Here is a 27628-nt window from a genome sequence, read left to right as displayed (position 1 = left end):
AAGCAACCTGCAAAGAGCATTACACTTCTATAGTGATTTGGGTTTATGAGATAAACATTTCTTATCTCTGTCAATATCTGAGATGGATACTGTGGAGTAACAACACATTGTGTTTCTGTGTGAGGTCCTGCCCAGACATGGAATGAGTGTTCTCAGGAAGAGCAGCTTTGTGCCAAAGACTTTTCCTTGCAAAACACAAACTTTTATATGTATTCTAAATGCATAGCAATCTGCTACTATCCCCTCACATACATTTGCCCTTCTATCAGCCTCTGCTGCAAAGAATTTGCCATCTACATAGCAAAACCAAATGTGCAGATGAGATGGTAAACAAGCTGCTATCCATAGCTTAAATGGGGTGGTGAATAACAAAGGAATTACCTTTGGCACTTATTGGGAGCAGTGGTTGTAGTTTCACCTTGACTGTATGAATCTGTTGCCAGAGTGGGTATTGCCCAACTGCCCCAGCTGTCACTGTCCCCTTTTGGGACTCATGGAGACTATGGCACTCTGTCAAGTATTTTAATAATCTTAATAATTATGCTCCTCTAGGCTTTCATTTTCATTCTCCCCTTTGTCCCCTCTATCCTCCTCATGCTCAGCATATAATTTGAAATTCCTGACAATCATGAAGTAGAGGGAAGCAATTTGTCAGCCTCTAGGCAGTGATAATTATTCACAGGGGAGCTAATTCAGGTGATAACATTGCAGAGATCCAATTAAGGCTAAATTCCACATTTTGTCATTATGCTCTCAGCGTGAAGGAGTAAGGTAGCAGAGAAGGAAGGGAAAACTTTAATGTTAGCATGAAGGGTCTTGTTCTAATGGGCAACAACCACATGGAGCACTAATTGGTACTGCTGTCAGAAAGAGCAATAACTGAAGGGAGATGGATCACTCTTACCAGTGATGTTGCTCTTGGGCAAGGTCAGATTAGAAGTGTTGAAGTTTTCAAGGCATCTCTTATCTTCTCTGACCTGAAGCAGGTTTTTTCCAGACCAGAGTGACTTTGTTGTCAAGAGCTTTGGTCAACTCCCTGCATTTGCGTTTATGAAAAGCTACAATTGTGTGTGCAAGGAGGATAGATCCAAGCTTCCTTTCTTGAGATAAGCCAGGAACCCAAAATGTAGAGGGAGTAATGGTGTGAGAAGCCCAAGCCAGCAACTGCAGGTTAATTGAGGTGTACACATAAAGGGCTGACACCAGGATCCTGAACACTTTACTGCAGTTTGAACAGCAACAAAGCTTGATCCCCCCTGTATGAGCATTGACCTGGGAAGCTTTGCTGAGAACAGAGGCTTATTAACTTGCACTCTGAGCCAAGCTATCTGTGCTGCATCTGCACTAGCCTACCTCTTCTGCACAGTATTGCTCTGTGTGCACTGATGAGCCTGGTTTTCTGCTAGTTCATGAATTCTGGCTGTGATCTGTCTCACTAAGCTGCTATGCCCTGGTGCTTCACTGCAGGAGCCTTTGATGTCTTAGCTGCTTATCTAAATGGCACTTCCCAAACCACAAATGCAAAACCTGTTCTTTTATTCCACAGTCATTCCAAGAAATGCCCCAAACCTCTGAAGCAGAAAGCCACAAAAGCCTCAGTCACTTTTTTTAGTGTTTACTTTTTTCTCTCAATCCCACACAATTGGCTGTGTTCATGTCTGAGCAGCCTGTTTGAGAGGCTCTGTATCTCACATATTACCATAAGGTGTTGGTAGTGCAGTAGCACCTGCAGCCTTGTGCTTGTCACTGTCAGTTCAATTCACATGCACTCATTACAAAGGTAGTTTGTGTCTATGTTAGGCACTCAGGAAAAATAAATGTGGGCTTAGAAATGTACTTGTTTTAAAAGATGAAAATTTTCTCATTATGGATACTCTTTACAGGCAGGGCCCATGTAAAAAGCTAGAATCTAGCGTTTGATTTCTATTCTTACAATTCAAGACATTTCTGTTTCAATGGATTATTTTAGTCAGCATGTGCAAGAGAGCTAGAGGCAAATGACCATATGTTGTTGTAAATCTCTAGCTGTAATGCCAAGTTTATGATTCAAGTTTGCTGTTTTCAATTCTTTGGGATGTAGTGATTTTGCTGTCCTTCACTGAGTATGGCAAGCATGGTTATTTTTTAACCAGAAAGCTTAATTGAAGGAAATCACTACATTCTAGGCAACACAAGGAAATAAATTAAGATCCAGATAGGTTGTAATAGTTGAAAATAAGTGTCATTACCTGCTCATAGAAAAGCCAACAAAAGAGGGTGAGAAAAAATAAAGCGACAGTTGTGCCAGTGCAGGTGGGGTTTGTTGCATGCAGGGATTTCTTCTTTATCTTGCAGTCTGTGATTTCCCCATCCAGCCCCTACTAAAAAAACATAGCACTGAGATATGTGAAAGGAGCTATATTCAGTTAAGTGAGACAAAATGTAATATAGAGTTAAAGGGTTGAATGTAGGACCATAAGTAGGGGGCTAAAAGCAATTAAAAGTCTCACTTCAGTAGTTGTAAACAACACAGGAAGGAAATAAAGATTTACTTGTTCAGAGAAATTGTGTAGCTCTTTGACATGATCTTCTATCTCTGCTTACTCTGGTATTTCAGATTTGTATTAACTTTTTCTTTTTTTTCTGTCTGTCTCTCTGACACTTCCTGGAATATTTCCCATTAATTTCCTGGATTCTTTTTTTTAGTGCTGCCTGTTGCCTTTTTATCACAGACCCTGCATCTCTGTTTGGGATGTCATCAGAGAGTCCACAACACTAAAGGCAAAATATGAGTCTCCAGGAGGGAGGATGGAGGAGAAGGAAATATTTCTAGTCCTTTTGGAAGTTCACAACCTCTTTGTCACTAAATGTGTCGAGGAAAAGAAATACAGAAAGAAATGCAGAAATGGATAGGAAACATAGAAAATGTTATTATTCATGCCTTATTTGGTGGTGAAAGTGAAGGAATTTAAATTGAATTCACTAACTGCAACAATAGGCTAAAAAAAATCTGCTATTATAATTTTTAAGTCATTGGAATTCAGTCATCAGCTCATGATCAACCAGGAGAATAAACAAACACATCACCAGCTACCATACACATATGCTATGTGCTATATACATGCATAGCAGGGTCTTATGCAAATTCAGGTCTTCCTTTTTGTCTTTTTAGCTCAAGGTTTTAAAATCTGTTCTTGTAAGGTTATATATTTCTTTGTCTTGACATAAATACATGCTTTGCTTTGTCCTCCTAGGTCCATACCAGCAGTTAATTTTCTAGGTTACGTATGGGTACTGTTGCTACTCCTAGGAAATGCCAGATCATGTTATTGAACTCACAGGCTTTGGAACATGACAGCCTTTTGAAGAGTTAAGCATCAGAGAAATACAGTTCTTTAAAAAGTTTGGTGAATTGGAGTCACTGAAACTTTAACTTCCAAACTTTGGACAAAACAGAGCTTAAGCAGTTTTCCTGTTATTTTACTAGATTATTCCTGAGCTTAAAGTACTTGTGTTAGATTTCTGAGGATAAGAGTAGATGCTTCAGTAATTGCTACTGCTCATGAAAAGCAAAGGTTTTCAGGAATTATCTGGCACCCAAACTGCAGTCTTAGTGTCTGGTGTTGGTTTAGAGATGAAAAGTAGTGAGATATGCTTAGCATAGACAGTCACTGCACCATTCAAGCTTTATTCAAACCAGACAACTTCTGAAATAATGTTTATGTTTCAAAATTCCAGTTGTCTAAAGCCACAAGCAGGTACCGTGGAGGTGTATTGCTCTGCAGAAATAACTCTAAAGCTTCACACCCCCCAACCCTTTCACTGCCACTTCTCTGCTTGAAGTCTGTTCACTACTGTCAGTGATCAAACCTGATTTCACCTCATCAGGGCTCCTTGTTGCCATGTATGAAGGGTTGAGTTTACTGAAATGCAGCTGTTTCAGCCTCTGCACTACTTTCAAATATATCAGTACAAAATGAATGGTGCAGTTGGCTGTAAAGGTGGGGATGGAAATCAGGGCTGGGACAGGACTGCATCCAGCTGCAATGTCAGAAGTTCTGCAGCTGCCTCTCCACTGTGCATGGAAAAGCATTGCAGTGGGAAGTGAGCCCACTCTTCCAAGGCTCTTCCCAATAAGATGAAGATGCTTATGATCAACCTTTTTATTTCCAGTCCTTTTTATTTCCAGTTGTCTTTGCACCGTGCACATTTTATTTTATAAAATGCCTCTTAGTCCACTACATTTTTCTCTTCTTTTAACTGGAATTATTGCTAAGCATTTCATAGTTGTGATGGATATGGGCCATACAAACATGTAGTATTATGTGTCAAAAATGTGTGTGTTCTGGTTCATTTCTTATTGAGCCATGAGGAAGAATCTGGAGATTTGCCATCACAACTTAACTCAGCAAAAGGGAAGTCAAGGCTGAGGTACTTTGGGTGGTTTACTCTCATTCTGAGCACAATGGTATTAGACACCTTTACACAAATTTCCTGAACTTAGGAATTAGCATGTTGCCATTCCATAGAACCATGGATGGTTTGGGTTAGAAGACATTTTAAAGATCATCTGGTTTCAAACTCCTGCCATGGGCAGGGACGTCTTCCACTAGAAAGACTTTGATTTTCAAAAGATCACAAAAATTCTCAGTTTTGAAGTTTTCAGAGCTACAATTGAAATTCATTTGAGGCAGTTTGTGAAGATTGAGTCTGATATCCAGAGCTTGTTCTATGCAATGTCTGTTACAACCATCTTCAGTCTCCCTGTCTTCTTTGAAGCAGTGAACCCCCTCAGGCAAGTGAACATCAGGTCAAGGCTGCATGGGCAGAATTCTCCTGTGAATCTACCCAGCTGGTTGCAATGCAGTCTGAAATCCACCTGAGAAATGCAATTCTTGGAGACATCACGGTAGTGAAACCTGAACACATGATAAGATCAGACTGGGTGATGGAAAGCTCTACTATGTAGGTCTGGAAGCAGAAATGTAATGAAGAGATAATTGCACCAGTGTTTTCAGAAGGAGGTACTGAGGAAACCAGAGAGAGGGATGAAATGGCCATGATTAAATACTCATTAAAAGGAGGAGAGAGAATATTTTTTTGCGAGATGTATGTGTATGTATATATGTATATAAAAAGAAAATTCAAATAGATACGTTAGTGTTAATTACCTGCTACATCTACATACACATTGCAAAAATCTTCACTTAAGCAAGTTGCCTAGTATCTCTCGAGTCAGTGGAGTGCACTTGGCACTTTCAGAGTACAATTCATGTCATGCAGAAGTAGACATCTAAAATTGCTCAGGCGAATCGTGCCCTAAAAATGTCTATTTCTCACAGTTGAGTGGAAGGAGCCGCAGGTGATTAGCTGAGATGTAAACATCAATATTAGAGACACTTCATGTTGTGTGACCTGAATCCCATGCACACTCAAAATCTTTCTCTTTTGCTCTCTCACAAACACACGTGTGTTCATATGCACATCTAGAAGCTATGACTTCAAGCTTCTGACTGTTGTCTCTGCATTCTTCTGCAACATAGGTTGGAAACACAAACAGTCTTGTTTAATTGGGCTGGTTTTTTGCCCACATTATTATTCCCCAGGATTACTTCTGATTTCATTTGTCACTTTAGTTAGCACTATTGAAGATCCAAATACACCCAGTACATGGACATCAAGCTGGGTGAGTTTATGACTCCAGCAGCTGGGAGCATCCAAACTGCAGTTTCTTTCAGGTTTTGCAGCACTGAAAGTCACTGAAATACAGTTTTCTGGAGAGCAAATGTGAGTGAGCTTGGCACCTAGATATTATTTTTTTGTTTTAATGAGGAGATAGCTTACATAGCCATGCCTGTAGTTTAATGGCATTATAGAACTATTAGAATTCCTTTTACTGAACAGTAAGTGGAGGAAAATGGAATTTTAGTACAGTTTTTTCACTTGCCTCAGATTCCTGGGCAATTGAATGGTCCCAATTGTAGCACAGAATGGAAACATGCATTCAGAAAATGTGTCATAAATGGTATAATGCAGATAAGTTTGGAAATGGCCAGATAGGTACACACAAACACTAAATTTATGAAATGGCTTATTTGACTTGAAGTTCCTTTTCAGACTGGAATTGTTGAAATGTCACTCATTTCACATGTCATGGAGAGTAAGAGTTTGAATATTCAATTACTACTTTTTAGTGGTTCTTTCTCTGAAAATAAGAATCTTTTGTACATCCTCCTGGCACAAATATTCTCCCTGGCTCCACTGAGAGCTGCTCAGATTCAGAACCAAGGCAATAGTGTAAATCTTTATTTTTCAAAGCAAGGAGGATCACTGTGCATGCTTTAGAGACCTTTTCTCTAGGGAGTCATTCAAGAGCTGAACCATATCACTGAGTAACTGTTCACCCAGGTCTTCATTAATTATCAGAAACACTGAGGCATTGAGGAGGATGAGTGATACACTGGAATATAAGAATGACCTAATACAATGGGAAGTAAATCCAGTAGTTTTTATTTATTGTGTTGAATTTCATGTTTAGGGCAAAAGCATCTAGTTTGCAGAACATGTGATTATCTGTAAAATGAAAAAGGAAGGTGAAACAACTCTTGTCTTTGGCAAAGCAAATCTAATATCTTCTTACAAAATTCAACCTGTTTATATGCTTAGAGGCATTTGCAAAAATTACCAAGTTCATTGTTCTGCTGCTAAGAGCAGAGCAAATGAGAAATTTAAAACTTCAACTAAAAATTGAAGAACAGAGAATATCTGGAGAGAAACTGTTTTGTTGTTTTGGTTTTTTAAGTGGCCTCTTGCTGTCAGTGGGAACTGTGAGAATTTCACATTTCTTTATATTATTCCAGTGAAATTTTCACAGGTGCTTAAGTGAAGTGTGCTAAGACTTAAAATACTGGTGCCGTTCTCAGCTGAAAGATGTATGTGAGAATTATTAATCTTGAACTACTCACAATTCAATGGCCTTCAGGTTTATAGTTTGATAGCAGTTCGGTGCTAAAAAACCACCCTAAAATGTAATGCTGTAAATACAACAATATGTCTCACCAATACCCTAGGACTGTGAAAATAGATATATTTGATATATAGTCAGTTGAAACTATCAGCCACCTCATAAGCTATTACAGTTTTTCCTAACAATTACTGCATTTCTTACTCATCTGCTCCTTTTTTGTAGTGTTGATACTAATGAACAGTTATGGGAAAATGATGTTTGTTTGCAATTCTTCCTAACATTTCACAGACAAAGACTAAGCAGTTAATGGAGAGTGAAAACTGAACATGTAAACACATCAGTCAAACAGTCTCATCTCTGCATCTGACACCAGCTCTTTCCTTCACATCTTCATGTTTATCATATCTGCTGCTCTTAGGTGCTGGGTGTGTAATGAGTTCAGCCCACCCCTCCCAGAGATGCGGTGTGATGCATCGTTAGCTGCAGCATGAACCAGCAGCCCACCAAGCCTTTTATCAATGGGTGTTTCTCTAGCTGGGGCAAAAAAGGGGCAAAAAGTAGATTTATTTCTATGTGGTTGTCGCTTTGCAAATCATTGACTACTTTGTGCTCAAAATTACGAGCTATCTTACACAGTACTGAGCACCTGGAAGGACCGAGCCCTGTGTGAAACAAGCACAGCCTCCAGGAATCTGAGATAACACATCCTGCCTAAAGTTTAGAACAGAAAACAGAATATAAAGCAGCTTGCAGAATATCAAAGCCATTCTTGTCTAAGTCATCTTATCTTTATATTTTCAGTAAAACTTGTTTTATTTTAAATAACTTGGTGAGACAGGAAATCATGTCCTCAGTGCAGCATTATTAATGCCTGGTGTGAAACAGCTTTTCTATTAGCAACTTCAGCAGGCATAAGTAGTACACAGTTTTGGCTATTTTCCATATTGTTCTGTTTCATAAGTTATTAAAATAATGGCCCAGAACAGCTAATCTGCTTGACATGATGTCTTCTCTACAGAAGCAGCACACCTTTTCCTTTTCTGAGGAGATGCCTTAATAGCTTTTCATTGCACATATATTTTGCCTTCCCGTTCCCTAGAGGGACTGTCTGCTTTCTGCTTCAGAGAGTAGAAAGTGTCAGCTAGAATAATATCCAAGCCAAAAGATTATGAGGTTGAAGATCTTGGCCCCATGTGGGAATAGGATTTGTTTGAAATTTTTATAACCAAGATAGACACAGTTTCCAGCCTCATTTCTAGGCAGAAACTCTGAACATGATCCATCAGTGAAGGGGAGGGGGATGTGAAAGTGAAGATAAACTGTCTGTGGCTTAAAATGGCTGAAAGTGAATCAGCAAAACATGCATTTAAGCTGTGTCTGTTCCCTGTGAAATAGCAGTCTTATCCAACAAATAGTTGCTTATGATGTTTCCATGTCAACAGCTATAATAGAACACTGTCAGTGTGTGCAGCTCTCCACTGGAAAAGTACAAGACAGTAGCTTAGACCATGAGCATAGAGACAAAGGCCTATTGAAATAAAAGCTTGTGTGAATACAGTCAAAGTTGGAAATCTAAATATGTGCATTTGCACACAGCACAGTGGTAAATGTGAGAGAAAGAAGATGTTTGACCCTATTGAAGAGTCTTCTACCTGAAATCCTATATAGAAAATCATAAAGCCACTATAGAACAGGCTCTCCAAATCAGCTGCGTTGAAACAGGACATAACACTTCTGAAAAGGGTAGTGGGAATTTGCAGAGTTCCTTCCAATAAAGACAAATGAGGAGGATCTTTAGTTTCACTGCAAGGAAATCCCACCAAGTTAAGTGATGAGGCTAAGTGGTACCAGTAGTCTTTGCTGACCCTTTTACTTCTGATTAGAAATAGAAATTATTGTAATAATGCTGTGTTGATCCTGGAAGGATCTGGGGAATTGCCTACCTGAATTGGAGCTCATAAGGAACTCCTCAGGAGCTCAATTTAGTCATTCCCTGACACCCCACTCTTGTAACAGCAAAAAAAGTACTAATCAGGTCCTCCCAGGCTTCATTGACATGCTGTTGAGTAAACCCTGGTTTAGATGCAGCTACTTTACTATTTCTGCTGTGAGTGGTGCCTGTGTGGTGCTGGTCAGTACTTGAAGCTGGTGTCCAAGGTGAGCCAGCTCAGCGTGTCAGCCCCAGCAGGTCTTGCACTGCTTACCCTGTGTCTGTCCCTCTTGTATACAAACAAATGGAGTAAAAAATTATTTCAGAGATTAACATATCCTTCTGTGTGTCTATATATATATATATATATATATATGTGTGTGTGTGTGTGTGTGTGTGTGTGTGTGTGTGTGTGTGTATATATATATATATATATATATATGTGTGTGTGTGTGTGTGTGTGTATGTGTGTGTGTGTGTGTGTGTACATCTGCATTCTGCTCTGCCTTCAACTCCATCTCTTTTGAAGACTGATTATGTGTGTCTCATTCATCTCTTAAAACTCCTTACTCTGATTGCCTTACCTACTAACGTAGCAAATAAACAAAGACTGTCAGAGTTATCTGGTGAAGAGTTTGCCAGATGTTCCTTGCCAAACAGGAATTATAATAATTAAAATAAATTCACCCACTTCCCGTAGATTCTTCTTCTTATACTTTTTAATTGACCTTGAAGGCAACCACATTCTTTCACCCAATATATTGGGTAATTATCAAAACACCTGCTTAGCACAGCATAATATCTACTTCTATACAAACCCCTGCTTCCAGAAAAGGCAGGAAAAAGAAAGCTTACAGAAAAAGACACATTGCTATTTCTTCTCCTACACCTTCTTTCTAGCTGCTTAAAAGGGTCCTGCGTAGAGGGCAGCAGATGAAAGCTTTGGGAAAAAAATTAGGGCAGAAAAAGTTACTTAACAACATAGAAGGCTTTGGGGGTTTTACAACCTTATATTTCTAACCACTTAGATTTTAGTTATGTCAGGTTGGAATACTTTTTACCTTAGTGTGCTTCTAATAATACCTGTCCTTCCCATTTCCAAAAAGTATCAATATTTGTTTCACCATGAGAGCTGGAAAGATCTGTAATCTTTTTCTTTTAAAAATCACTATCTCTGCAGACAGGCTTTTTCCTCTTGATGCTCTTGAGGCATTTTAGAGTCCAGGTAGAGGCTGCAGATATCCACTGCAGTAATTACTCCTTTCTGCAGAGACTGTAAGACAATTTGGAGAGAAAAGAATCATAGGTGATCAATGACAAAATGAAAGCATAGCCTAATGGCCATCAAGCAGTATTTTGCCACTCTCTTACAGATGATTCAAGATGCAAAGCTGTATTTCAGTCCTTTCTGCTGTTCCCATCTTTACGCAACCAGCCAGGCTTTGTCTATCATGTTCTATTTTCCTGAGAATACTTCAGGAACTACTCTTGTAAAAGTACAGCTTAGATTTGAAAAATAGCCATGTTTTCTTCATAGATTTATGGACAAGAAAACAGGTATCTTTGTGAACCCGTCTTGAAAACAGATTGAGACTAGACAGTATCAAAACCATTTTTAGAAGCACTGCAGGAAACAAGGTAGAAGCAATGTTTCTAATGGGGTTTACAGATTCCAAATGCAATTGCCCTTCTAGTATAAGCACTGAAAGTTATTTTTCCTTTTCTGTACTGGCTGGCAGAGCATTGCCGCATCCATGGAGAGCTATTGTGACAAGAGGCTCTGCTACAGGGAAAAGCTGTGGATGTAATGTCCCAAGAGATGTCCTGGAAAGTAGATTTACTCTCAGGGTTATTCTGCCCAGTGTTTCATCCAGACATCCAGACATGACATTACAGACACATTTTTATGACATCCACTTGTTACTAATTTGATAGCAAATTTATCCCATTATATTGTTTATGGCACTGGTGTCTGGTCCTGATTTCATACCTGGTCATCTTTACAGACAAGAGGATGAGCTACAGGAACATTATCAAGGTCACAACTAGGTTCCTAAAGCCTCCAGTAGAGTTATGAGTTACAGCATGACTCCAGTGCATGGTGCCTCTTCAGACCTGATTTACACAGGTTTCAGTCTGCTTGAGTTAACCCTAACTAGACTGCAATTAGGGTCATCAGTTTTTTTTTCTGGTTTCAAGCCAGAATCATGAGATGTTCCAGGAGTAAAAATCAGAATTCCTCTTTCATCACTGATATTTACATGTGGATTCATCTTGAAAGCCTTGTGAACTTCAGCAGATCTTTCAGCAAAACTGAACTGGACATAAATTTTCTTGGTAAGTCTTTGACAATCTCATCAACTGCTTATACTTTAATAATTCATTAGAACATCAATAAGAAAAGCAAAATATGAATTAATAGCAGTGGACCATGGAACACTTCATATCAATTTCTGAGCTGTGCTTACTATCTGGCCAAATCGAGTGCTAGAAGATGATGGCTCAATTTGCAGTCCACAGCTCACCACATCTCCTCCTGCAGGTGCAATAACCACAGTTTATTAACTCCCATGCAAAACAGATATGAAACGTGGCAGCTGAGTGAGTTTCACTGGTTTAGTGGTAAATAACTATTCATTCCTGTAAATCTGACCTCATTCGTCAAACACCTGATAATTTCTTTCAATATCTGCAGGATAAGTTTTCTTTTCACACAGGGCAAGAAGGATGACCTTTTATTATAGCTACTGTGATATTGCAATCATCTTCTTTCAACTGATGATTTCAGGATTGTAGTTTACTTTAATTTGTATTATTGCTCGATGAAAAAAATCAGAATATGTTTAAACAGAACAAGATTAGAAATACAGGGTTTTCTTTTAAATGTCCTCAGTGATCAATTTATTTGCCTTTGTCTGTGTGCAGACACCACCATCAGATAGAAATATTTTAGAAATATTACCTGTAGGTTTTCTTCAAGAATATCAAAAACAATTGAAAAATTTGGATAAAATTCAACAGATAATTTTGCCTTTAATGAGGATTGCAACAACTTTGAGAAAAAAAAAGGAATAATCAACAGACAGGATGTTTTTGTCTTTGAAAGTATAAAAGAATAGGCAAAGTGACTGAATTAATAACTTGAAAATTATCTAGTGTAATGCAAGGATCATGTCTGAATTTAGCCTGTAGAGAATGGGGTTATTTTCCTCTCAACAGAGTATGAAAGTCCTGTATGGTAGATGAATTTTCAGCTACTTTAGTTTTAATTTCTCTGTATTGCCATCCTAAAGACATCAGGCATGGACAGACATAAGAATATCTTCCCTTCTAATGTGGACAGTGTGCAGAAGGATTAAAGTTTCCTTTCCCTAAACTTCTTAGTTGCTATAATTTCCTTTATTCATTGCAGCGGCTTCTAATTTGCATTAAGATGAGGAAAGGAAAATCCCTACTTTGTTTGTTGGCATTTGAGTTTTAAGAAAGGACACTTCAATTATACTCAGATTTCAGTGCTGCTTTTTTAGGAAATTTTATAAAATATTAAGCTGCTGCAGTTGTACTTTTGGTCTTCCATCTATGGAAGTGAACTACTTACCCCTTCATGTTACACAAAATTTTTATTCATTATTCTACTTGCCTTGAGTTCTAAATATACTCCAGAGCAACTGGGGACATCAGTTTGAAAGGGAATTTTGTTGTCTTTTGAAAGAGCAGATAGATAAGTGTGTGAAATACGGGAAATTCTCTAAATTTATTTATTAAACATTCCATAATAATTATGTTTCTACCAAATCAGTAAATCCCACCTGCATTCAATTTCACCAGTGGTAACACGGAGTAAACTGAGGAGTCATGAACTGCCGCAGCTCAGACAAAAATCTTTGTGCTAGCAAGAATTCTACCCCAATTTACTGCTTAGATGATCTCTGCCTGTTAAAAGCACACAAGGAATTTTCCATCCTATCTGAGTTCTTTCTCCAGGAAGATAAGTGGTATCATTCTGGAACTGAGCAGTTCAGATTCTGCCTTGATTTAGGACTAAAGATACACAGCTATATGGTCAGAGAGACACTGGGTGATACTGGAGCACTGCAATGAGCTGTTTGGTCATTGTGCGACATCCAGTTCCAGTTGTTGGAGATAAGCAGATTTTGAATAAGTCATCTCAAACTATTTAAGTCACGAAACTCTGAAGAATCTGACATCAAATTGTATCTGAAATTTCTGAATTCGATGTGTGAAAAGAAGTTGGGGGTTTTTTATTGCAGCCCAAATGGAAGTTTTTCTAATAGGATCTGAAGAGTATGTCTAATTCTTCAGTTTCAGGACAATATGACCGAGGATCTGGTTGTACTTATGATGTGTCATAAAAAAGAAAACCCCAAAAGGTCTAAGAAAAATTTGATCCAGTCTCTGTCCCTCTCTGACTTCATACCTATTATTAAGATATTGGAAGAAAAATTCATGAGGAAGATCTCATTGAAAACAAATTACTATATCCATTCCTTTGAAAGCATGAAATGTACCTGGCCTTCCGTCCATTTCTGCTTAGAGACAGAACAAAAGAAATAAATCTGGCGTTTTCAGTGCTGCTACTTCTCTGCAGAGCTGTAGCTTTCTAACTCAAGGACTTCGTCTTTTCAGTCAGCAGAAAGGGAAAATTTCTTTTAATTGTGTCTTTATTAGATACCAAAAAGACTACACCCACAAAAGAGGTTCAGGAAAACAACATTTATACTCTCTTAGAGTACTGATAGAAAGTACAGCTGCTGACATTTAGGTCAAATACTTCAGTAAGATTCTCTCTGAGTGATCTTTATACCAGAAACTTTGTAACACTCAAAGCATTCACTCCAAGTGAAACAATGGATATGCTTTCCATGTTGTGATTTACCTCTGGTAATAGGACTACATGGGGTAAAGAACATTTTTAAAAACCAGCTGTGCAGACTGTTCATAGAAGTCATTTAGTGTAATTACATCTGGAAAACTGCTAGTATGAAAATATAAATACTTTTTAAATAATCATGGTGGGCTGTGTCTTAAAGAGTCCATATTTCTGTGAATTATTTTTTTCTTAATTTATATACAGAATAATCTAAAAATCCCCAATTACAAGAAGAATTGAAACTTTATGCAAGATGATTAGCTGATTTTAGAATTTATTTTCTGGTATTTCAGCATTTTTCACTGATAAAAGCAGTCATCCATCAATAAGGCTAAAGTTTCCTCTGCCAATATTTTGCCTGACATAGGCTTCCCTAATGGATGAGTAAAGGGAGATTTGCTTTGACAGAATAAAAAATTAGATGTTTATGGTTTTGAGTTGCTGAGCAATCATGCTCTGTAGAAGGGGGGGTGTTCTTTACACTTCCTGAAGGCCTATCAAATTATATCATGCTATTTTGGAGGGAGAACATTTTTGCAGTTTAACTCCATTAAGCTGCATTTGCAGCTTAAAATTACAATAATCAAATAGAATCATAGCATGTTTTGGGTTGAAAGGGACCTTGAAGGCCATCTAGTTCCAATGTCCCTGCCATGGGCAGGGACACCTCTCACTAGACCAGGGTGCTTAAAGCATTGTCTTTCCCACAATTAACCCTTACATGCTTGGGCAATGTTTGTAAATTCCCCCTGTGCAGCTGTCCCTGTATCCACCCCTGTGTGCTGCATTTTTGCAAACACGGTGATCAGGCATCACACAGCAGCATCTACCCAGTAGATAAAATTTTTTTAGAAGTTCAAGTTGCATCTTTGCTTTACTCGTGTTTTATTTGTTCTCTATACACTGAATCACAGAATCAGTAAGGTTGGAAAAGACTTCTAAGATCATTCTGTCCAACTATTAAACCAGCACTGCCAGGTTCACCACTAAATCATGTTCCTGAGTATCACATCTGCATACTTCTTAAACTATTCCAGGGACAGTGATTCCACCATTACCCTCTTCTGCAAGATAGTTTCCATCTGCCTTTTTTATGCTCTAATTGGTTAACATACATGAAATATACATGTAAGCTGAAATTATTAACATTCCTCTGTTCTGTTCTTGCTCTATTCATCTCTTTAATGTTGTAAGTGGATGGTTCCAGGTCTCCACGTGCACCTCCACAGTATGCTGTAGATACCTTGGGTAAATTTCCATTAGAATGTTCCTACAGGCAACTTGCTAGTTAATCCATTATCTGAGACCATCAGTCACACTTTTCAACTCTTTGTTACTTCAGTGGCACAACTACAGTGGTTACATTTCACATCTTTCAACCCTTCACAGCCATGCTTTTATGTCTGTCTGGAACTCGGAGTGAAGGGTACTGGATTTTGGCTGTCTAGGACACAGGCTGAAATTCCCAAACCTAGAGGATGTTTGTTGTGATTGTAGCCACAGACATCTATTACTTAGGAGGGGGTGAGTGAGAAGCAAATTAGTGAGTTGCCATTGCTTAGTACTTGTTCCCCAGAGAAGAATTTTGAAATAATAGTCCATCCCTTGATATACATTTCCACTATTGCAGTCCAGTTGTGTATTTCCAATTAATTTTTCTAGATTAATTTGGATTCAGTTCTTTCTGCATTTCAGAGTGAATGGAGTTACACTTCCCTAAAAGATTACTCTATTCAGCTTGTTGCATCAATATGCAAATAAATAGTAATTGAAACAAATGCACCTTTATCAATGATGGATTTTAGTGTTATAAGAATTCTGCAGAGTTGAATAACATTACAATTCATTTTGATATACCAAGAGCATCACAATAAATTTTCATCCATTCAGTGATCTGGACAGCTTTTCAAATTTCATAAGACATCAGTTAAAGCATCATTAAACCATCATGAATGTCTTCTGCTTCTGGTCTCTCTTCTCCAACAATTCACCCCTCATAACTCATTAAGTGGGATGAGGAAACAGATTAACTACTTGAAAACATACTTTCTACAACTAATACAATATATAAATAATGCTGTTTCTTCCTGATTCATCTTAACTAGAAATGAAATGCTTAAATTGCAGCAAGGCATAGTAGTGTGATAGTCCCCATTTTTTAATGTTGTGATTTTTTCAGGCTCTCCCAAACCTTTTTAATAATAAATCTTGTCAATGCTGTCACATCACTCCTACCTTATTTTAAATCCTCATCCCTGTCCTTATGCTCTGTGGGCAGGAGATAATCTCATTTTATTTGGTAATCTCATTTTATTTGTAAACCTCTAGGTTTTGTTTCATAAAACTCAGGGACAAGCTGCTCCTTTTAATGACAGGGAGCAAAATAAGTGAGCTTTGAGATAATCCCATTTGGTGACAGTCTGTGAAAGAGGGTAATGCATTTTTTTAGGACTTTCCCAGCATTTGGTTTATTGTGTTATTTGTGCAGCAAATGCTGTTCTTTACCTCTTTTTTATCTCTTAAGGGAAAGAGTGACTTCTTTCCACGACACCATTTTTAAGTTAATTATTGATTTCTTTTCATTGATCTCACTCCTTAGTGTTTAGGGAATTGATGTTGCCATTCAGCAACATAGCACACTCTTGTTCTCCTTCAAGTCAATACAGAACAGGTCAAACCTTGAACCACCACTTTCCATTCTGAATAGTTTTCAGTGTCACTCAAGGAGAATTTTTGGTCCAAGTAGAGAATTTGGCAGCATGTATGAAAACTTTGTTGGTGATTGATGGGGGGAGAAACTTGTAACTGACTTAGCTAAAATGCTAATGGCATTTTCCAAGGTGGCTGTAGGAAGAAGCAACCATCAGGGTGAGGCAGGGAGCAGAACTGACTCAAATATTACCTGTAGAACTGATAGAAGTGCATTCAACTTCCAAGCCACTTTACGAGCTACAAGAGCCCAGCGTCTCATAATGGTCCACAGAGGGTGATCCAAGGCACCTAACTTAGTTACATAAATTCTGTGTACAGTAAATGGAAGTGTTGAGTAAGGAATTCAGTTTTGCTGTGCTAAGCAGGGACGTTGGCGAAATGCATTCCTAATGGAGCTCCCTTCCAGAGCACAGCAACACCTTAGGGATGGGCTGAGTTCAAACATGCTGCCCTGGATTTAGTTTATGGAAAGAGCTAAATGCTGGAATATATCTGAATTCTCACTCTTGCTGAAAGCCTGCCTTTAGTCTCTGTATTAGGTACCAACTCCTCAGGAATTTGAGACCAAAGTTCCACACATGAACTTTATTGAGCAGCAGTGTTGTTTAAAATGTGAGAGGAAGAAATGATGGTGATGATGATGTTCCTCACATTTTGCAAAACAATCTGGCAAGACCATATCCCTTTTCCCTTCATTATTGCTGTTTCAGTCAAAGCCAACCCATAATCACTGATGACAGTCAGGACAGCTCAATCACCACTGCATTCCTCAGACTCCAGCCTAGGGGTCACCACCAACTTATTTCTCCCAAACGTTCACCATCCTGACCCCTCAGTCACCATGCTTTTTCAAGAGAAGATGTGAAAAATTTCCTTTCCAAAAATGACTACCTGGTGGTTAAGACACCTTATGGATTTGAGAGGGCTCTAGATTTGTATCCCATCAGTGTGCTAAGGAAACTGCATTTATGTCTCCTACTTCCTCAGTCAGTTGTGTGGCAAAATATTGAATTTCTCCTGTTCGAGTAAGTGTCTAACCACTAGAAAAAAGTAAATATCATGTCTGTGTTGAATGGGAGTGATCTGTCCTGTTGAGACCTTTCTGCATTCAGTTTTGTATATGTCAGGTGTGTGTAAAGTACAATAAGATTTAAATATAGGATTAAATGCAGTCTGGATGTTTCCCTGCCTTAATGTGAATTAAGGCAGGGACACATTAAATGTTTAAGTGAGAGAAAGAGACATCCAGCTTCTCATGAATTTGTGAGAGTAAATGTAGTCTAAAATACCTGGTCCACTGAAGGGAGTAAAATTGCTGAATTTTGCAGTAGGGCTGTGGTGCTTAAAATTCGTCATGTTCATTTTAGCCATAAAAATGATCAGTCTGAATCTTACTTTTGGGTTTGAGTAACCTATCAGTGTCCAGTAAGTTTTATGATAGGCTGTATTCAATACCTTTTGCCTTACTTCAAGTGACTATGATGACTATGAAAGAGGTGAGATGGTCCTAATTTTCAGGATCATCTGAATCTTTCTGAACAGCAACCAGGAAGTAAGTCCATAGCAATTGCAATCCCAGTCATAGCTATAGCTAAAGTAAATCACATGCCAGCCTGGAATTTCTCATTGCTGGAACTGGCATTTTCTTTTTCAGAAGCCCTTAAACTAGGCCATTTTAAAGACAATATCAATGATTAACAAAGTATCGTAGTTAATTTGTGAGCCACATTCATGTGAATGAGTTCATTTCACTCCAAAAGAGGATTTCCACCTGCTGCAATATGATATGTTAGCTATGGCTTTTCCTCACCAAAAAAAAATTATCTTGCTTCTAAAAATATGTTTTGGTGGCACAATTCTTTGGGTATGACTATGGAAGCCAGATAATCTTGCACACCAGTTTGTACCCAGAGCCTTGATGGCTCACACTGCACTGCTTGCTTACTCCCAACCCCTCTTTTGGAGCAAACTAACTGATTCCCTTAGAGGCTAAATCCCTTTTAGCTGGATCCCTTTGTATGACAGAATCTATCAGACTTTCACTCTAGGAGATGCCTATACACCCTCATCCCACTTGTTCAGGGCATTAGCAACACTATTCTGCTGTCATACTGTACCACATGGTTTGTGAGGCTACAACCTTCTGCATCCATTACTTCAGCCACTTTTCTGAAGAAGAAGACCACAGTCATCAACTGATCATTCCTCAGGGCCAAAGGTTGTGATGGGCTCAAAGCAGCCCTGAGCCCAGTGCTAAGCTGTGGGGGTGGCATGTGCAAGAGGGCATTAACCTTGGACACTGAGGGTGCCACCTGATTGTCAGTGCTGAGCCCTCTCTGGTGCAGGTATGTCTAGCTTTGCAAATGCAGTCTAGCAATAAGGCATCTGCACCCTTTCATAATTAACTTATTTTTACAAAGTGTCCTGATTCAAGAAGATCTTCAAGACAACTGTCTCGGTCTAGAGGAAATTTGGTAGACAGTGAAACCATACATGTGTTATGTTGATTCAGAAACGTCAGGGTAATTTTACATAGATGTCAAGAGTTATAAGAGCTGCTTTTTTCCCTCCAATATAATTATTTCACATATGTCCAACACATTCTGTTCAATCTCTGTCTTGTGAGGATCGGTTTTGTGACATTTATAGTAAAGATGTACTGTTGTTTCTAATTTTGCTTCTCTTTAAAATTCTGCAGACATTGCAAAAGATCCAGCAGCTGTTGCTTTAAAATGCAGATAAGTAGGACACTATGCCACTCACAGGCGCCATCATTACAGACCATGTTACTGTTTTCTGTCAGCAAGAAGTTAATTACTTCATTTTTCACCCTGTCAATCATTTATAGAGAGACAAGAACAAAGATATCTTTAGGGCATACATGGCATTTTTTTCTCCAGTCATTTTTTTGCATGAACATTATGATGATGTTTCTCTTATTTAGTTTATAATGAAGTGTAAGCAGAGGAAAATATTCATCAGAACATTTCTTTAGATGTTGTTGCTGTAGCATTTATTAACATCCAATTATAATGCTTTCTTTTCCCTAGAAAATAAATTTTTTTCATAAGATTTCAAAAACAGTTTTTGGGAAATTTTTCTTCTGCTCATATCTTTACCCATAGGCAAAGGGACCTAGTTTTGTACTGTGACAATTTCTCTAAAAATGAGGAATACTTGGATTAACTGCAAAAAGAAATAAGGTACTGTATGAGGACATTAGATGTATTTAACAATTTGATTAAAATCCTAATATTGCTGTGGTGGGTTAGAAAGATGTGCATGCACCCACAATCTTGTAAACTGAGCCATATTTATGTAGGTTGTTTTAATTATTGTAGGCACTAAATCTTGTGCCAGTAAAATTCTGTAACAAACAAGCAAAATTTGGTTTTGCATTGAAACACTGAATTAGTCTGTAACATTTGTGGTTTAGCGATATTCAGTGCTCTTAAATGTGATGTGCTTCCAGTCCTTTCATTCAGTGTAGTCATAGAACCACAGAAGAGCTTGGGTTGGAGGGGGCCTTTAAAGGTCATCCAGTTCAATTCCCCTGCAATGAGCAGGGACATCTTCAGCTAGATGAGGTAGCTAATCCTGAAACACTACTTGATAGTGGAAATCCAAAAGATTACTCAAAATAATAGTCAATAAAATGATTAAAACTGCTTTATTTTAAAATTCTTAGTAACTGTGCCAAGACTTCCAGATAAAAATTAAGCACCCCCCATCCCTTTAAACCTAAACATCAGAGGAAAGAAAAAGGGAAGGACATAGTATGAAAGAAGTGTTTTGATAATAGCATAAAAATAGTTGTATCTACCTCTCCACTAGCATTTCTCATATCTCTAAGCTTTATCTGAAGGAGCAACTAGGTGAAGAAACAGATATATAGACAATGACTTGCATATCCTGAAGAAAATTACTGTCCCTAGGAGTGGATCTCGGCTGCCTGTGGGCAGCTGTATCACATTTATACAAATGGGGTTTCAGCTTGAATTCCTTAGCTGGATTCAGCAAATAAGGCAGGATATAAACATAAAAGTTGTCTTTCATGCAGGTTGTCACAAGCCAAAAAACAACTGATTCAACCTCTACAGCTCAAAAACAAGCCCCAGTGCTGTAGGGTGAATGTGTGAAAGCATGACCACTACACTCAGGTGGACCAAAGGTCCTTCCTAGCTATTGTTCTACTTCAAATAGCATCTGATAGCAGATCATCTGCAACTATTAAAATAGCTCTTGATGGATTTTTCTCATCCTTGGAAGATTTTTTAGACTTATTTTAGTTTTCAGAGTCCACAACACCTTCTTGTGAATTGCATACTCTATATCATCTGTCAGTGGCTAAATTACACTTGCCTCCATTTCTTGGGAACAAGTGTCCCCTATTCCTTCTTTCTTGACTTTGTAATTTCATTAATTTTATTGTGCTTTTTTCTTGGTCATGTCTTTTAAAGCTGAGGAGGCTTAGTCTGTGTAGTCTCTTTCTGTGAGAAAATTGCCCTTATTGGCCTTTTTGTTCCTTTTTTGCCTTTTCCAGGTCTTCTTTGGGATGAAAGGGACTGTCTGTAGAGGTGTGTGGGTGTCTGTATCATGCTGTAATAACAAGTATTTATCTCGTGTTCTTTATCAATTTGTTTGAATGGCATGTACAAATTTGCCTTTTTCACTAATTGCTGAGCATTGAATTCATGTTTTCCTAGAAAAATATTAAAGTCTCCAGCACTTCTTCCGAGAGAAGTATTTATATCAGTGTATATCAGTATGTGGATTGACTGAGGACTGATACTCCCCATGCTTCCCTCTGCATTTATTCACCTTGAATTCCACAGAGTCATGGAATAGTTTGGGTTAGAAGGGAACTTAAAGATCATCTAGTTCCAACACCCCTGACATGGGTAAGGAGACTTTCCACTACACCTGGTTACTCAAAGCCACACACAACCAGTACTGTTCTAGCACATCAGCACCTTCATCATAAAAAAATTTCTTCCAATCTAACCCTGCCCTCTTTCCAATTAAAACCAATACCCCTTGCCCTATTGCAACAGGCCCTGCTAAACAGGCTGTCCCCATCTTTCTTCTAAGCCCTTTTCAAGTGTTGAAAGGCCACAATGACAACTCCCTGAAGCCTTCTCTTCTCCAGGCTGGACAGCCACAGCTGCCACAGCCTGTCCTCACAGGAGGGGTGCCCCAGTCCTCTCACCATCCTCACGGCCTCCTCTGGATTCACTGCAGCAGCTCTTTGTTCTTCTCATGCCAAGGACCCCAGAGCTGGATGCAGCACTCCAGGTGGGGTCTCATGAGAGCAAAGGGGCAGAATCCCCTCCCTCAAATTTCTGTCACACTTCTTGTGATGCAGCCCAGGACACAGTTGGCTTTCTGGGCTGCGAGTGCACATTGCCAGGTGTATCTTAAAGTGTTTTATCATCCAGTCACTGGACAGCTTATAATTCTTTTGCAAATCTTCTGAGTCAATTTTTGGTTTTTCTACCCTTGATACTTCCATGTCTCTAATAAATATTATTGCCTCATTTTTCATCACCTTTTCTAGATCACTTAAAGGATTTAGTCTCTTGTGGAAATTCTTTATTAACACTTCTTTGCATCCTTTAAACACTTATTAATCCTTCACTTGCAAACTCCTGGTTTGGTTTTTTCTATATATTTCATGACATTTTGGTGAGGAAGTCTGTTGCAAGTTTTCTGGAAATTCACATGATACTTGTGGTCAGTGAGTTTAGTGTTCCTAAGGAAGTTAAGTAGATCTACCTGTTTCTCAAGTCAGATTTCACTAATTTGTTGTCTCTCTTTAAAAAACTGGCTCAGTATTTTCCATTTCCACATTTGAGTGATTCATCTCATCCTGGTAATTTATTACTATTCATTTTATTGATTTGTTATTAAACTTTCTCTACTGACACATCAAGTGCAGATGGTTCCATTGATTTGACAGGTCTGAAAGGCTCTTCTGTGGGTTCATCCTTAAACACATTCTGTAGTTGATTGTAAATAATTCATTTAACTTTATTGGTATGGCCTTTTCTTTCCTTAGCTCTCTTATTACACCCCAATGCCCTGTGTAATTGGTATTTAGTTTCTGAATGCTGCACAAACCTTACTGTAGTTATCCTCAGGATTCTCCCTCATGGCGAGGAAATGCCATCTATCCTTGTTTTGTAAAGACAGAGGCAGGGCCTCAGAGAAACAGACAGTTGATAAAGGATGCTGAGTATTGAAACACTCAGGTTTGCAGCTCCTCAAAAATGTCTCTAGCTTTGAGCACAGAATTTCCAAGGAGAAATGTCACCAACTGAAAGGTTCCAGCTTGAAGGCAGGAGATGAATTTGGTGCCAGGGGCTGGATTCATGGCAGCAGGTACACTGAGTGTTGGGATACCTACAGCAGCCAGTCAAAAAGGCTAAGGAGTGATGTGTGTGATGCTCTGACTGCTGCTGCTCTCTGTGATTCAGAGCTGGAAGGCACTCCTTGCTGCCAGCCTTTTTTTCATGCCCACCTCCTGCTCTAGCACTCCTCCAGGCTGATCATACATGAGCTGCCAACAAGCATTTAGGAGGTAGAAGAGTTTTCCAAAGATACTGACAGTGATGTTGTAAGGCCAGGACATTTCTGTGGCCTGCCTTGCACCTTGCTTGTGACAGGATTTGTGGTGGCACATGCTTTCCTCAGTGTCCCTGCAGAGCATGGCAGTGCAGGGCCACACCTGCCCCAGTGACTGCTGCTCTCTGAACTGCGAGTGGACCCACCCTGGGGCTTTGGCTCACACTGGAGACTGAAAGCACAGACATCCCCACTGCAGCACACAGGAGATCCCTCAGCCTTGAGTAAAAGGGAGGAACAATACAAACTTAAAAAAAAAAAAGCAAGGAAATGAAAAATATCAACCCACCTCCCTAAAGACCAGTACTGCAATGGAACTGGTAATTAGTGGCAGTAAATTATTGCTACAGCTGTGTGAGATACAAAGATTTTTAAAAGCAATCCTGCTACTGGGAAGATTTTTTTTAAATTTTCCCTCAGAGGCAGTTGCATGCTGCAATGAGGGTTTGCTTAATAAAGGCCTTTCTGATAAAGAAGATAGTGCCTATATCTACCCTTTGAAAGAAGAGAGGCTCTTGCTCTTAAGTTCAAAAAAGGGATTGTAAGACATAGAGTTTTGAGATCATAAGATGTGTTTAAAAAAGGACTGGATGTGGCACTCGGTGCCATGGTTTAGTTGAGGTGTTAGGGCACGGGTTGGACTTGATGACCTTGAAGGTCTCTTCCAGCCTAGTGATTCTGTGAATTCTGTGAACTCTGTGTCACTTTGAATATAAATCAAGTTCCATACAGTCAATTTTTAAGGTGTTTTCAAATTCATTTTTATTTCATCATATTGTACCTTGCACTGACTTGCTTGTTTATATTTTTTTTTAAATGAAAGTTATTTATTGCAATACAAAATCACTGTCTTTAGTCTTCCACTAACTTAGTTCACTTCACAGAGCTTACTGACAGAACTGTAGGGGTACATTGTAGCTGTGGAAAATAAACATTTCAGACTTTCCTGAAGAAACAGATATTTCCTTAGCTTAACATTTGACAGGAAATACTAGGTTAATGAGTCAGAGACAGAAGGAAAACTATTTAAAATACAGGATTTGCACTGCTAGTTGGATGATACATTAAACAAGAAATGGAAGCTGATCCTGTAAGGCCAGAGTGGTAAACGGTAGAGCTGGGCATAGGGAAAATGTTTGGATATTTGTGTCTTAAAATGATTTAAAGAATACACATCTGAGAACCAAGTGCTTTGGTCAATTTATAGAGTTAAGGCAGATTCATTTCAAAGGTGGTTTGAAACTCCTATTTCCACTATTTCTGTTTAGTGCAACCTAGCACTTCATGTACTATAACAGCTTTCATGTTGCTGAAGTAATATTAACTAATCTTCACACACAGCCCTTGTTAGAGGGACACAAGGGTCAAAATTGATTTGATATAACACTGACACATGAATGGAAACTCCACAGCTCCACAGCAGTTATCCCTCCCTGACTTCTATGAGTTTTCCCAGCTCTCTGGGAAGTCTGGCAGTCTGTGGGTTGTCTGGGCAGAATTCTTGGTGTTGGGAGTCACTCTCCCCAGCTGAATGATGGGTGAGAGTCATCACCTACATGCAGGGGAAACTGTCAGCAAACTGAAGAGTTCAACCCAATTCCCCTTAAGCCCCATTTTCATAATTTGTCACCCACAGATATTTCCAGTGTTTGATTTATTTTTTTTTCTAACTGGATTGCTTTGTTTGTTTTTTTAAACATTGAACATTTTCCGCATCCTTTTACCTGTCAGCACTAATGCAAGTCACACAGACAATTTCAGTTTCTCACCTTCTGTAGCTATTCTCCTCTATAAAGGTAACATCAATTTTCTCTTGCAGCTACCCTGGTTCAGAAGAGAGGTGCATCTAGCTGAGTGTCCTTGCTGTGACAAGTGTCCTTTCTGTGGTGCAGGTTAACAGCAGATGTTTAGGGAACGTAGAGGGAACAGGGCACATATGGTCTGATCCTCTCCCCACTGTTCACCACAACCTTCTCCAAAGACAACAATCTCACTCAGCCCCTAAATAAATCACACACTAAATTCCATTGCTGTTTCCATGTTAGAAGTGAAAAAGGGAAGTGAAATGGAAGTTTCTACAGCTTGCAAATGAGGCTACAAAGTGCTAAAAATTATAAGAATTGGTCCAGGCAAAAAAACTTGTTGATGAATATTTCAGTCTTGTACACATGAAGTGAAAGAAAAACATCTCTTCAGTCACAGACATTTGTTTGTTCACTTTCATGCTTGTTTGTTTTTCCACAACTCCCTGGCATGTCAGAACAACAATAAAAAAAAAGAACTTCTTTCGGTCCCTATTCTGTCATTCTGTAAGACTCAATTCATTTTAATGGCATGGGTTTTGTATAAGCAAATGCTAAATGACAGTGTAATTTATACATCAGGCTTTTCTGACAAAATGTGTAGCTTCAATTGATGCTTCTATTGAAATCAAAAACATTTCACTCTTTGTGCTCAATTTACCCATCACAGCCATCAATATGGCCACTTTACCACATTTTCTGAGCACTTCACAATACCCTCTTTGTGTATTCTTATTTTACAAATAGGAAACTGGACACTGAATTAGAGAAATATTCACACCATCTGTATCAGCCCATTTTTCTGATCCAATGTAAATGCTCAGAACTATTCCTTTCCCTTAGGTACTTAGCTCTCTCCGTTACTCTCCAGGGAGTTTAGATTTCTCTAAGAGTATCTGCATTGCACCTAATTTGTCTTCCCAAAATACAAACAAAAGAAAGCTCTCTCTGCTGTAATCCCTTGTCTATACCAGGAGTGTCTACACCGCCCAAGGATGGCTCAGCCACTCAGCACACTGCAGTTCCCAAACCACCTTAAAGTGATTCAAGATTTTTTTCAGCATTGTTGCATGATTCTGAAGATCACCTGAAATTGTACTTAGCTTGAACATCTCTGTACTATCCTCAGTTACCTTCATCAAGGCACTTTTAAGCAAAGTGAAGTGTTTTTATCCACTACAGAAAATGCTCTCAGACACAAAAGTATAATTTCTTGCAGAATATATATTAAAAATTCTTGATATTTCCAAAAGTGATAAATATGGTCAAAACTCCTATGTTTGAATGTATTTTATAGTTCGGTCCTTCTGTAGAGATGATCATAGGTGATTTAATTTGAAGGAGATAATTCTGATGCTTCAAGTCCAACATCCCTCTCAAAACATGGTCAGCTTCAAAATTACTTCAAGTTGCTCAGGACCTTGTCCAGGTGGGTTGCTAGTATCTCCCAAAATTTCAGAACCCCTGCACCGCCTGCACCAAGGCTCGCCATCCCCGTGGTGAGATTCTGTCACATGTTCAGAGCAGCTCCACAGGTGAGGAACTGATTCCCAAATAATGCAAATGTGAACATGATCCAGTGCAGTCCCTTATTCCTACATGGTTTGTTTTATCAAGGACTTGTTTTTTAGAAAAATTCTTGTTGTGTTTTCTCTGTGGGGAGCATGGGATTTGCTCCTGCCTCCTACAGTGGAAACAAGACTTGACCTCTTGCATCTTTCTTCTTAAGGACAAGGTTTGTTGTTCTTTTGGAAGCTTTTCTTCCACTGAAGTGGAATGGAATGGAATGAAAGGAAGAGCCTGAATGGAATGGAATGGAATGGAATGGAAGAGCCTGGAAGGATCATCTAGTCCAAAAGCCTGACCAGTTCAGGGCTGAACACAAATTAAAGTGTGTTGTTGAGGGCAATGCACAAATGTTTCTTAAACACTGACATTGACCAGCTCTCAAGGAAGCCTCGTCAAATACCTCAGCAGGGCCAGCAAGCAAAATAATAGGAGGAAATTTTTGGATCAGCTCATGGTGAAAATGACACACAAAGACGTGCTTATAAATTCGTCTCTTCTACAACTTCCCCAGCTACAAAACCTTTTTGTAGGGGGCACTATTCAATGTCTTTAAAACAGAGAGGAAAGATGCCAGCATACCTATGAGCCAGTGAAGGAGTTGCTGTTCATTTATAGCTGTCAGAGACATAAACTGGAATTTTTTACCATTTTTGCCTCAGTCTTGTGTTTCCTGCACACACCATATCTAACATTAACTAGCTTGACACATTCATTTGACTCAGGCTTAGGAAATGGTAGTGGTTTATGATGTTCCAAACTGAGTTTTACATCCTGAAATGTGCAGTTAATTTCCTTAAAACAAATTCATAGAAATTATTTACCTAGGAGAAGTATTAGAAAAGCAACTGCATTTGTGAATTATTTTCTAGTACATAGAATGTGTCATGGCACAATTAGGCCTAAGTGCATGTAATCTGTTTGAAACTGGTCAGATTACTCAAATGCTAAACAAAATTTGGCTTAGGCGCCTGACTGAAAAGATGGCAAGCTTCACTTTGCCTAAACTTAAGCTTTTAAACACAGCTTTTAGTTAATATTTCCCATGTAAAATTAATTGCTGAGTGGAAGTAAGGGTTCATGGTTGTTCTTTTTTTTTTCTGCAGGACAGAGGAATGTCTTAAAATCTGGCTAAACTTAAGCTAGTATAGATAGAA

At 38.7% G+C, this 27628-nt stretch overlaps 1 protein-coding gene across 29 annotated transcripts in view; it reads left to right on the top strand.

Moving 5' to 3' along the window:
* DLG2 (discs large MAGUK scaffold protein 2) overlaps positions 1–27628 on the top strand; it is a 982417-nt gene that overhangs the window by 893409 nt on the left and 61380 nt on the right. The window lies entirely within an intron of this gene.

This window comes from Passer montanus, unplaced genomic scaffold (genome assembly GCF_014805655.1).
Source record: "Passer montanus isolate IOZ18808 unplaced genomic scaffold, ASM1480565v1 scaffold4, whole genome shotgun sequence".
NCBI lineage: Eukaryota > Metazoa > Chordata > Aves > Passeriformes > Passeridae > Passer > Passer montanus.
The sequence above is the reverse complement of the archived record's forward strand: the minus strand, read 5'-3'. Positions and strand labels throughout refer to the sequence as shown.